Consider the following 13,991-nt stretch of genomic DNA (forward strand, 5'->3'; position numbering starts at 1 on the left):
GTGCATTTTTAATTTATTTATTTATATTTCAAATTTGGACACCGCCCATCTCATGTGGAATCTCATCTTTGTCATGAATTCCCTAGGTGGTTTTAGGCAAGCTATTCTTTCTTAACCTCAGTTTCCCCAGCTGTAATGTGGGAGCTAATAATATACATTTATATTGTGAAGCCAGCATTATTTCTATAGTTACTATTACATGTTGTAGAAAGCATTGTACCACATTCACAAATTAGTCAATGTGATGGAGAGAAGTAGGTTACTTTAATCTGATACTGTATATTTCAAAGATACATCCATATTTCTTTATCAGCATGCCTTCAGTATTTCAAAGATAAGCATACCCAGTCTTGAGACTGGAATTGTACCCTTTTGCCTATTCCTAGAAATGAGTAGTAAATTCAGGAGGATTAGCATTGGCAGAGGACATATATTTCTGAAACTGCCTAAAAACTGTAGAAATTTTGTGGGGAACTCTGAAACATGGTTGGAGACTCTAATGTTAGTGAACTAGGTTTTGGCATAGGATGTAGCATAGGAAAGATCTGTATGATTTTCTGTTGGATGTGGAACAGTAATTCCAGTGGGTTTGGACATAGATTTCAGTGTGATGGTGCTCTGAAAAGTTCCGGATTATTTTTTTTTTAAATCAGAATGAGAATATTTTTATATTTCAAAGAGATGTCCTTGTTACCTTTACATTCACATGGCAGTTAGAAGAAAAAAAAATTCCTAGAGCCAAAGATTCAGAGTGTTTCAGTTGTTTATTTCAGCTATATTATTTTCTTTTCATTTGCTTAATTGATTCATTGTGTTTTAATTAAAAATATAACTATATTTTCTCATTCTTTCCACTACAGCACATTTTCCAGATTCTTGTTCAAACAATGAACATAGAGATAGACTGCACTTCCTTTATTCAGAAAGGTTTTCTATTTACCTATGTTTTAAAGTATTACTTCAAATATTCTTTCAAGGACAAGTATTAAATCAGAAGAATATTATTTTTATAATGGCTTATCTGGTACTGTACTATTATCCCTTCTTTACTCTTCATATGGGCCATTTTGCCTACACTTTATGGAAATCAATCATGGCAGAATACTACAGCTTTCATTCACAAACCATCTATCATTACACCAGGTCTCTGCAGAGCCCATGGGACTCTACTCCATGCCGTGCGGTTTGTAGATGTCTGTGTTTGCTATCACACTCTTCACCTTATAATTAAAGTCTCTCTGTCAGAAAGAGAGAAATAAAGAGTCCTATTTGTCACAGGAAATTTTACAGCACTAACAAAGGGATTCCCAGTGGCAAGCTGCCAAGGAGGAAACTCAATCTTGGTTCCTTTTTATTAAAGTAACTTTACCCTGTTGACATTTGCTTTTGTCCTTATAAAACTTCCCAAATGCTTGCAAGGCTGGAAGGCAGAAGAGCTAAACATGGGAATATTGGGGGAGATGGAGTATGGCTTGCCACTTTGCTATAGATGCAGCTTCAAGTCAGATTCTAATAATGCTAATCCTAATGAGCAATACATTTAAACGAACTTGAATGTGACAACTCGAAGACTTCAAAGCCACAATATTCATGACATCACCCAAATAAAAGCCACTTCAAGTTATAATATAAAAGACTGAACTTATCTCAGTGTGCTATCCATGTATGTTCACAGGCTACCTCCTAGTGTTTTATGGATTATTTTGAGGTACCTATCAGTGTTAACAGGTATCAGCCAGGACTTCCTTCTTTCCCAGAAAGGGAAGAAAACATGGAAAACAACATTGCAGGCATAGTGATAGTATTATAGTACTAATACTAGTAACTAATACTAATAGTAATAATTACTACTATTATTAAATTTGTATTTATTCATTTTGGTTTCCAAGTAAATGTATACTTAGCAGTACATGCAATGTTTTCCCACATAGATGCGTGTCCATGTGTTTGTGTGTCATGCAGTGGAACTAATTCTGGAATCTTGTTTAATCTGAATATAATTCCATTCCAGTATTAGAATCATTAAATCTCAGTAGAAAAACACAACAACTCCATAAAAGTCATGAAACTTAATGAACCAACTCATTTTAGACCTTCAGACTCAGTTTTCATGCCACATTTGGAATCACATTAATAAAACTCTAAGTACTTGGGTGCTCCATTGGAGCACTGAATGGCTTTTAATTTAAAACAAGAACCCCCACAGTTTGTGATGACAGAAAAGTGTTAAAATGGAATATGGTGAGTTCCACATGAAGCATACTGAAATCATTTACATTAGAAAACTAGAGTTCCAATCTCTCCACCATTTCTCAGGGCATTGTTGAACATCATCTCCTCCCACTGCCCTTTCTGTCTTGTTTAAAAAATTTCCATTAATTTTTGCAAGGATAGGTAACCTTTGAATTAACTAACATAACATAACTACTGGATACTTCTAAAGAATCGTGTACTCTGGTCTTGTCTTCAATAATTCTGGCAATTCGAGGATAGGGTTGCCTACTTGTTCCGTGTTTTTAAATAAAGCTGATTTGCTTTTCTTGGATGAATATGTAAATCAGAATGCAGTTACCCTTTTGTTTTGGTACTTTAGTGAAGTTTTTGATATTGACTCGAAAACATACGATCGTGCATATAAAACATGCATTTTAAATTAAAACACCCATGAAATGTATCTTTACAATACAATGTGTTTAAAAAGTTTACTTTTAGAATCAAAGGCATATAAAATAAGTGCTTTGTGAATTATTGTTGTAATGACATAAATCAAACAAAATAGACTAAGAAATAACAGAATTGGTTCAATTCATTTGCCTCTACCGTACAGGAAGGGTATCAAAGCATCAGTCCTCCCCAGTGTTATCCAAATACCATGTATTTAGAAATTCAGTTCTTCTGAAAACAGAAGAAAACAGGCTAATTTTCTAAAGTGTTTTAAAAGGTTATTCAGAAATGCTTGAAAAGTGTTAGCCAGCCACAAAAACCAATAATTTCAGAATCAGGCTGAATATACACCTGCATGATTAAGATCCCAATAAATATAACAAGACCTAGCCATACTAGTTTTGGTTGGTTTGCTTAAAGAGCTAAGTTAACTCAACTCCAACTCCAGTTTGAGCCTTTCCTTTAAGCTCTGTCTAATCAGGAAATATTTCATAAGATGCATGGAGGAACCACTTTTCTAGGTCACAAGTAATTATTTCCAAATAGATTTACCTTCTAGGATTTATCTTTTCAAAATTTGATGTGGACTAAATTATGATCTTACTCATAAGGTATAATAATGAAAAAAAATGAATCCTACAACAATTGGGGATACAAAGAGAAGGAGAGAGAAGGAGAGAAATTGTGTGTGTGTGTATGTGTGAGAGAGAGAGAGACAGAGAGAGAGAGAGAGACAGAGAGAAAAAATTGGAAGTCAGAAGTAAGCTGCATTTGAACCAGTGTATGTGAAGAGTAGAAAAAAAGAAGAATACATTTTTTTCCCAAATTATCTGAACTTTAGGTCTGTTATTCAGTTTAACTATTTTCAAGGAGCAGAAAATGAGTAAAAGAAAAATAGGGAGTAGCAAGAATTGCAGGGAATAGGAATATATGAATCGATGAAGATTTGTTCTATATCAGCACAAATGTATTCACTAAGTATTACATTCAATCTGTTTGTTTGTTTGTTTATTGTTTCTCACTTGGTTAGATGTCAGTGGGTTGGATTTAACTCCTGGTGACCATATAGACCACTTGTTGACTTTTCTTTGAGTTCACAGAGAGAGAGAGAGAGAGAGAATAAAACTATAACAACAACCAAAGCTCTTCCAAAGATTCGCAAGATGTTTTTTGATCCCATTAGTCCACCTTAACTATTGTTTTCCTTGTACTTTCCTCAGTCTTGTCATGCATTCACAGTTCCTGTTACATGGCTTTTGCATGTGTTTTTCTAATATGCAATAGGTTTTTTATCCCACTTTTCCTCCAAAAGCTTTCTTTTCCCCCCTCCCCAACAAAACTGTGGAATAAGTGGCTTAAAAGAAAGACTGATCCAAGTTCACCTGATTATGATCCATGGTTGAGTACAGACTTGAAGCTAGATATCCCAGATCCTGGTCTAACTCTTTAACCACTATATAAGAAACTGTGTGCCTGAATTAATGTTTAATGGGAAGATGGCAAGGAAGTCTCACGGAGGAAATGAGCAGAATGGGTAAAAAGTCAGAAGCAGCTGAGTTCAGAAGGTGAACCAAGTTGACCATACAATTTGATAGCGCTAATAGGGAAGTGGGAGTCTCTGCAAGGAATATCACAGACAGGCAGACTACATTAGCAACAGATTTGGGTTTGCAGACTTTCAAAAGGGGGCTAAATCTCAGTCTCCTCCATTGCATGTATTCTGAATTTCTACTGGGATATAAATCTGACAAACAAACAATAATGTAGTTGGGGGAAAAAAAAGAAGAGTGGAACAAAAGCAAGCCATACCATACTCAAGTAACTTCTGCTTCATATTTTAGGTCCAACTAAAATATGCATTTTTAAAAAATACATACCAACACAAACACTTTGGGCATTCCAGTAACATTTATGAATTTCCTTGATGGATAGCAGGCTGTCTGTCATGAAGCTATTTGCTCTGTTTTAAGTGGTTCTATGCTCATTTCAATAGACATCAAATGAGTGCAACTTATGGCTGATTAGAATGTGTTATTCATAACAATAAAACATTGTATTCCTTTTATATTGTATTTAATAATATGTTATTTATTTTCTTTCTTTTTTAATATGTTACATAATCCCAGTATATCAAAAGCAAAAACAACAAAGCTGGAACAAATTCCAAAAGCTGTGAATATTGTTGTTCTCAGTCTGGATCTGTAACTTTCCACACAATAAAAAGTATTTTTAAAATGAGAAGAATTTGTAGTCATATAAATATCAACGGAAAAAAAACCCTCTTATACTCATCTAAATAACCAATATTGCTTGCTACCATTCTACCCAATTTATTTTTGTTTTTTCACTCAATGAAGTCAATATTTAACAATTCATCTATAGAATTTATATCACCTTTTAAATACCTCCTATTTCTTCAGCTACCAGCTGTCCTTTTTAAAATTAAAAACATTTTAAACATCTATAACATTCATATGAATAATAGTTGTGATAAAAGCAAGAGGAACTATTTTCTACTTTCTGAGTTCTCCTTTTTGGTAACAAAGCAAGGGATGGAGTTTGATTATTAAAATTAAAAAGATAGTAATTTATCACTAATGCAGCAGTAAACTACATTTAAACTTGAATAAGGTCCAGCATAGACAAATAAAATAAAAAAGAAACAAAGTATCTCTGTAGCCATTATGTAATTTTGTTGCTGGGTATATATAAAGTTTCTAAGCTCAGGATTAACATCGGCAGATAAATAGTCAATGTACATTTAAAAGACAATTTCTGTGATAGATCTAGACCCAAACAGACCACAAAGCCAGACTTTTATTCCAAGTTTTATTTAGGATCATAAAGAGGCAACTGATTGTTTATTGCTTTGATTTAGTTACTAGGTTTTAAGGCTCTCAAGTAACATCGCTTCCAATTAAATGACAAAACTGTGCACAAAACAGGCCTCTTGACAATGATTCTGGGCTGTGCATGCAATTCCAAAGAAGTAATTGGAACAGTTCATTTTGACCATGCTGCTTCTGTGTATGCTCTCCAGGCAATACAAATACCGCCCAGGAAAAGGAAAATAAAAAGACTCAGCTACGGACAGCTAAGCAGGGTTAATATCCTCAGCTTTTATTAGCACCTGTTTATTTAGGGGATAGCAAAGTATGGCATAGATCCAACTATTGAGCAGCCAGCCTGCTTCCCAATATCCTTCTCCAATACAGGATACCCAGGAGTGAATGCAGGGTTTGAGTTATCCAGGAACAGAAGCTTCTTCTGTCATGTGGAATGTGGAAGCCTATCTGGGTGACCGGTGCCCCATTTCCAAGAGATCAATGGCAGTGAACAATTGTCCTTTCCAATCTACTTTCCAAAACCTTCCCTTCCTGAGAACCAGCCAAGGCCACTGATTAGACCAAAGTCGGCTTCCATCAATAAAAGAACCAGCTAGATAGCCGTCAGTGCAAATCTTCCTTCTCTACCATCCAATTCCTGGCACTCAAGGGACATCTGGGCACCGGTAAGCTGAGACCCAGAGCATCTTGCTGTATAGGGGAGATGGTGGTGGACAGCACAGGAAGGGAGAGATGTTTGTGCACAAAAGCTCACCAAAGGAAGGGGGTTGCAGCCTATGATTTTGTTCCCTAATGCATTCAGTCTTTTACAAAGTTCTTACTGGGATTCAAATAATGATCCAAGCCCATCACAACTTTAAGAACAAAGAAGCACATCTAAAAAGTTACAACGAAGGTGGAAGAGTAAAGAGTAAAAAAGGAGAGAAGATGGGCCTCTTCTATGGCATTCCTAGGTAAAAGAAAGGAAAGAGTAAATATTAAAAAGTAATGTCTTCCTTCAACTGAGCTGGATTCCTTGTGACTGAACATTTGTGTTATCTTCTTCGTGACAATATGGAAGTGGTATTCCATTGTCTTCTCCTCAATGTTTTTTTTCACCTGCTCAGTCTTGTGTATAGGCCTTGGATTTCTTCTCTCATCCAAGTATTAAGTATAGAGAGCCAGTTTGGTGTAGTGGTTCTAGCATCAGCTAGAAACCGGGAGACCAGGAGTTCTAGCCCTGCAGACACAAAGCCAGCTGGGTGACCTTGGGCCAGTCACTCTCTCTCAGCCCTAGGAAGGAGGCAATGACAAACCACTTCTGAAATCTTGCCAAGAAAACTGCAGGGACTGGTGCAGGCAATCTCCAGGAGTCAACACTGATTCAAAGGCACCCCCCCCAAAAAGGGGGGGGATTTCTTCTCTCATCCAAGTATTAAGTACAGTATAACTTACTTAGCTTTTCTGAATTCAGCCAAGGTTAGTTAGGTGCTGTCACTTTCTGTGAGATATATTTTAGGTATCTTTTATTAAGATACTATAGCCAAGTTTCTTCTTTTGTAAGGGGGGAAGATCCAGTTTACAATTTGAGAACCCTGAAATGCCAGAGTCCTGAATTCATTTTGTGGAATATGTCAATGACTAAACTAAGCTTTTTAAAAAAAGGAATGGCAGAAACTTCACACATCCCTGAAACAATGGAGTTTTATTTGATGTTTCTACTTTCTCCAGGTTGTAATTCTGAAATACTATAGAACCAATCCATTTTCTTGCATTTATTATTTGTCTGATCCAGCTTATTGGGGTTGGTCCCCTCGTTCTTCACCTTGGAACAGTCTAAAAGGATTAGTATAAGGAACCACGCTTGCTGCCTTCAAGTCACTCTACAAGCTTCTTGGATAAGAAGACCTAGTCTGGGTTCAGAAACTAGGTTGGGAAGCCAAAAATCACCCTGGCAGAAGGCCACGGCAAACTATTCTGGTAATGCTGCCCAGAAAAGTACATAGACATCTCCATAAAGCTTAGCTTAAAAGAAACTTTACCTTTCTCCTGTCAGCAACTCTCACATTACCCATTATATCATTTCAGCTCATATTGTAGCAAGACGTACATCAGTCATAATTCATCTGTATAAAAAGCAGCCGCTTTACACCATTTTTCAGTTAGGAAACTCTAGTGGAACACATTGTTTGCCCAGCCGCTAACCAAAGAACAACCCAAAAAGCAGTGAAAGAAGAAATAGAAGGCCACCAGTCATTCCAAAGTTTTTTTCTTTGCCCTGCATACAGCTTCAGTGGAATTAAGTCAACTGAATCCAGTATTCTCCCCAGATTAAAAATGTGCATTTAGCTATAGCACTTTCTCAGTATCTCTCATCTTTCACACTTGTCTGCTGTTCAATTGGTTCTGCAACAAACTGTGGCAGTATAAACCCTCTTTTCTACTCTTTCATTCAGCCATGCTATTTTTTATAAGCCACCATACTGCATTTCTCCTTCAATCAGTTTTGATCCCCTCTTCTTTTTCTCTAGCAATCAACCGGCCAGTTTTTATTGAGTTATTTTGGGCTTTTCCCCTTTAGCTTTTCTTAATAAACTTGTCTGCCTGCAAAACACAGGGTTTTCCCAATCATGCTGATATCTCTGTTGAGGTGAATGAGGCTGTTAAATGTTAAATGTGCACGTATACATCAGCATTCATACCTAAATATCAAAAATAGGGGAAAAAATCAAAAATTTGCATAGACTTTGGAATAATTCTAGTGCTAGGCCACTTTTCTAACCTGGATTGTCCTAGATCTAACTGGTTCCTCTGTGTTGTCTTTATCTTTGTAGTATCAGTCTTTAGGTACAGTTCATTATAATTATTAGCAATGGCTACGTTTCCTTAAGTATTTACTACCTTTGGCTTCTCATTCTGAAAAAGCTAGGAAACTAGCAGGTTGTTAAAGCTTAATGCTAAGGATCATATTCTAAACTTTGGAATTTGCATCATTTACACAAACAACATGTCCTTTGTTTGGCAGATAGAAATAGAAATAGAGAGGTCGTTTATGCTTATCTGTTCTTCACAAATAGGCCATGAAATGTTCAAAGCATAAAAAAGGAAATATGTCTTTGCTTGTAGCTGTTTAGAATGAACCCAACCGCCATGAAATCTCCAGGGTATTCTATATGTGCAGGCTACTATCTCATTAGCTATTTCATGGCGAGAACAAAAAGTTGCATTCAGAGACATTGTATTGAAGGCAGGACTTTTGGATAACCGGTAAGGAGAATATACAGGATGGCCCCCCAATGCAGCATGATTTGCTTTCCACGTTTGGAACGCAGTGGTGTAACTCAGATTAACATCTACAGAGAAAGGGAGCCCTATAAGCAGAAATACAGCCAGGGCTGAACCCAGCAGCCTCTGCAGGTAGAATCAAAAGACCAGGATGGTAGTTCTGGCATCTTTCTACCCCTTTGTACAGTGTAATTTGGAAGGAAAGCCTTGCAGTGGACAGCTGTAGCTATACTTTCCCTTTGTTGTTTTTCTCCTGGGACTTTAAGGCCTGAGGAGCATTGGACCAATTACAAAAGGAAAACACTGATAGCATCTGAGTGGAGGAAGCTGCAGCCAAGAGAATGAAGGAGCTCTCAAGATAAAATGCAACTCAGCAGGTGACTGATGAGAGGAGCAGGTATGGAGGCCAGCAAACCAACAGCAGAAGAGCTGAAAGGCAAAGCAAAGCCAAGCCCAGAAGCCTCTCCACCCCAGCATATCATATAGGTGAAGCAATACGTTAAGCAATAAGTAAATTTGTTAAGCTTTGGGTTTAATAAAAGCCTCCATGGAAACAAATACAGAGAAAGTAACAGTAGTATTTTCGTTGGTGGTCGGTGCCATTATCCAAAAGAACCCCTCGCAGGCTTTGATCACAATGCTAAAACTGCCATCTTGCCTCGTTTGACCTCTCCTCCCATAGATAATATGGCTGGATTTCAGGGCTGAAGTCCAGGCCTCACAATTAAGAAGGTATAAATGTCCATTCAAGAGCAACAGATAATTGGGACAATGCTAAACAAGTGCAGATAATCATTTGATAAGACATGATCCATCACAAGATAATTAAAAAAATAATAATAAAAGACCTGTTCACTCATTGTATGATGTCTCTGTGCAACTTTCTCTCACACTTTATACAGCATGTACAGTATGAATAGAGGGTGTGACATAATAGCTCTGTTCTGCCAAGAGTTAACCAGATTAATGGGAATTGTTTGGGACCACCATAAAGATGTCATCTGACTTGGTCCATTTCAATGCAGGGGATTTAATCAATTTATCCCCCCAAATGCCCAGGCTTGCATAAGGTTAAATGAACTCTACTAGTCAGTCATGTCATTTCCACCTTAACCCAGTCAATTTGCCCATTATGTTTATCTAATTCAGTGTTTTTCAAAGGTGGCAACTTCAAGATGTGCAGACTTCAACTCCCAGAATTCTCCAGTCAGCATAAGACTTGAAGTCCACACATCTTGCAGTTGCCAAGTTGGAAAACACTCATCTAACTGGTCCTCTAAAAAAGAAAAAGTCACTGAAAGGGCAAGCCCTTCATTATCCAACTGTCTGCCAAGATTTCACAGCACAGAACACCTCTCAAACATTGACTGACTGCAATAGCCAAGCTACTCCTGCTGCTGTCTGCTTAGTTCAGTGTTGTCCAAACTTGGCCACTTTAAGATGAGAGGACTTCAACTCCCAGAATTCCCCAGCCAGCATGGCTGGCTGGGGAATTCTGGGAGTTGAAGTCCACTCATCTTAAAGTGGCCAAGTTTGGACAACACTGGCTTAGCTGATGGGAAAGAGGCTGCCCTGATTCTGTCATGAAGACTTGCCATAAAGATTCATTAGTTCCCAGGCACTTTTAAGAGAAAGAAGATTCTGTATTCCTAAAATGGTGGTGCTTGTGATTGTATGCTACCAAAACCACGTGTAAGGAGATATAAATGTTTTAGTGGTTGACTGGGTTAAACTTGTTGTACAAAAAGCCAAAGTATTCCATTCCAGGAAGCATGACCCACGGGAAGAGTGGATCACACTTCCTGAAATATATTGTCATACTTGCAAAAAAAAATATACAAGTTGCCCTTTTTTGTTCCACTTAGAAACAATAGAAGAGATGCAGTCTGGTCTCATTCTTCATATTTTTCTTATTCCTTAACAGATGCAGTTATCCTGAAGCAGCATAATTACGTCTGGATCTTCTTCAGACACATATGTAATGGTAATGTGATCCATTCTGGACTTATTTAGAAATAACTCCAAGGAACTTACTACTAAGTAAGTAGGTATAGGATTTCAAGCCAAATCACTTTGAATCACTGTCATTTCAGTTAGAGGTTTGTTCCCCCCGATCCATTATGCCCATGCAAACACATTCTTGTAATATTAGAATTCCTAGGTTTGCGGTTTAGCTTTCAGCTCGTGCTTTGCTCCAAAACTGCTTGAATTTTTTCGCATTACTGTGTTGTTGAAAGATTTGTGGAGCAGTATCACGTTATTCAAAGCTTGTTTGGACAAACCTTTTTATTGCTCTACTTCCTTATTGTGAAGAACCAGGTAACTTAAAAAAAAATCATGTCTGATGTATATAAGATTCAGTCCCTTTGGTAGGCTTGCATGGTCTTGTCATTTCATTTCATGCTGGATGAGAGAAAATACTTCATATGCTACATTATTGATTTGTGGTTTTCCTTAACAGCTATAATTAAATTCTACCAGGTCCCCTCTATTGGCATATTTGATTCTGTATCAATGGCACAACTATTTTCCTTTCATTTTTATAGGCTCCGGGAGCCGAAGTTGCAAATTCTTGTAGTGAATTTATAATCTCCCAATTTACTTGATCATTGCTGTTACTGCTGTAAGACGATATTAAAAAAAAAAAAAGTTAAGAAGGCTCAGAATTTAATAGATGAGTGATAGACCTTAACTGCTGCTCTTTGGGACAACCAAAACATAACTTTCCACTACTATCAAGTATATCCTGAGAGTATCCTCAGTATATTGCATCTATGTCCAAATTGCTGGGATGTAGCCAACAGGGTCAGAGATCCTAACTTGTGCAGAATGGTATGAGAACTTAGGCTTTAGCTGGGCTTTGGTGACATTTGTTATTGACCAAAATGTGCTAGAACTAATCCTTGCTGTTAGCAACTGTATATGGCACAGATATAGCTAAGATGGGGAATCCGGTCTATACTTTCTCTGTCTTACAAAAAAGCATTATCTGAAAGCCTTGATTGACCAAAGCTATGATAGGTGAGGGAGATCAGTATCTATGGGTCCACCTGGGAGCATGGCCATGTGGAATTATATTTTTCTCCTTAGTCAGCAAAATATCTTGGGTTGCCATGAGGAGATGATCCTTCTACAGAATGCCATTGTAAGGAACAACACATGATACTCAGATACATAGAAATTACATGTTGAAAGAAAGGTGCTGTCCCATCCATCCATCAATTTAGGCTCCAGAAGCCAAAATATATTGTGCATCAACTGGTTTTCAGCTGTAGGTGACATGGAACAGCAGGAGGAAGAATCATTTATTCAGATCCTGGAGAGGAAAGGCATTAGTTCTGTAATTTTGGAAACAACGAAATGTCAGGGCATTCTTCCATGATCTAACAACACAAGTCCTGGATAACCTAAAGGCCTGCTTAATTCAATACTAGGTTTCCATGGTTGTCAAAACCCATGCAGCTGGGCAAGATAAAGAACTGCACAGATAGATTCTAGTCTGAAGTAAGCAGTGAATCTTGGAAACTGTAAGAGCAATTGCCCAGCCTCATGTACTGTATTAATTAAGGTGGAGTCTCTGAATGATTTCAAACACTTCTTCCCATATTTCTTTCCACCTGGGCTAAATTACCATTATGACTTAAGCTTTCAGTTGACTTGTTGACTATTTCTGGTTTGTTTATTTATTTATATCTCTCCCTCTCTTCCATCCTTTCTCAGCCTCCCTACAACTTCTCCTAATGGTAGCCAACCAGAAGCTTATGGGAAAACCACAAATAGGGCTTCTCATATTCTCCAACAGTTGGCATTAGAGGCACACTGTCTTAATACTAGAGCTGGTATCCAGCCATCATGACTAGATATTCCTAAGACATTTAGCATGAAAATAGCCTGTAATCTTTATCCAAACTAATAGCCTGTCTCTTAGTTAATAAATTCTGTATTTTTAATATGTTCTGAGTGAAGGGTTACTGGAAATACAACTTTTTCTATATCATGAATCATTGTATATATCTCTTTCATTCTTTCTCTTACTTCTTCTGAACCAAAAAGCCCAGAGGTTGTAAACTTTCCTTATCATACTCATGTCAGCATAATATATTTGAATGGTCTTCATGGCTTTCTATATATATAACTGTTGCTTCATATGAATATTATATAGAAACATATTCAGAAATGTTATGTGAATTATACTTTCAGTTCATACATTTGAAAGAGGCAGAAATCAGATTTCCCAAACTGTCAGAAATTGTTAAACTGATTTTGTGTAACTTTTCCCCAAAAATGAAATCAACCTCTTTCTTTAAAAGTTGAATGTACATAGCTATTTCTCTGGAGCCAAAGTAGGAAATGGGGTATCCCTAGTGGTTTTCAACTAAAATTCCCCAAAGTCCTCGCTATACCCTTGCTGGCTGATGAGAATTGAAGTTCTAAACAGATTGTGTTATTTTTGCTCTACAGAACTGGGAGTGAATTACTCTTTATTACTGTTGTTGCTGTTGTTGTAGCAGCACTTAATCAGACACTGTACTGGAACATTGCTAATTATGCTAACTGCAATAGAGAACATTAAATCTGTTTTTTTTTTATCTTTCATACTAACTTTGTTCTTCAATATGTATGTTAAATCACACTTCAGGATGCTTATTTCAGCTTTTGAGATCAATAGTTAAAAGGACTTCTATTGGGTATAAAACCCATCTATCAGGTATGATGTTGAGTAACCCCATCCATGTGCTCATATAGCTTATGGATAATGCCAGCTTTGTAATATACTAGCTACGTTCTCTAGGGTTTAATTTCTATATTGCATTGGATAAACTATTTTCCTTTTCATTGGTCAATTAGCTGATTAAAGATACTGACCAAACTTTTAATCGGTCCTAATGGAAGGCATGGTATTTAATTTGTTGATGTGTTGATAGCATGATACCTCTATTTGGGAGACCCTGCAGTTTGCACAAACCTTTTCACATGTATTTCTGTATGAAAAGTATACTAATTGTTGCTAGAGGTATTATATACTTTGAAAACGTTGCTCCTGGTGAAAGGAATTTTGAATTCCACTGCACATATTTGATGTTCTTGCTGGCCGAGGATTGGCCTACATAACATGTTTCCATTTCTTTTACCTGCATATAGTTTAGGATTTATTTGAAACTGAAGTAATTCATTTCAACAAGCTGGGAGCCATGGAAATAGCCAAACCCTCCAGGA

Source organism: Python bivittatus, unplaced genomic scaffold (assembly GCF_059951505.1).
Source record: "Python bivittatus isolate LINGU-HERP-01145 unplaced genomic scaffold, Pbiv_v1 ctg000980_np1212, whole genome shotgun sequence".
NCBI classification, from domain to species: Eukaryota; Metazoa; Chordata; class Lepidosauria; order Squamata; family Pythonidae; genus Python; species Python bivittatus.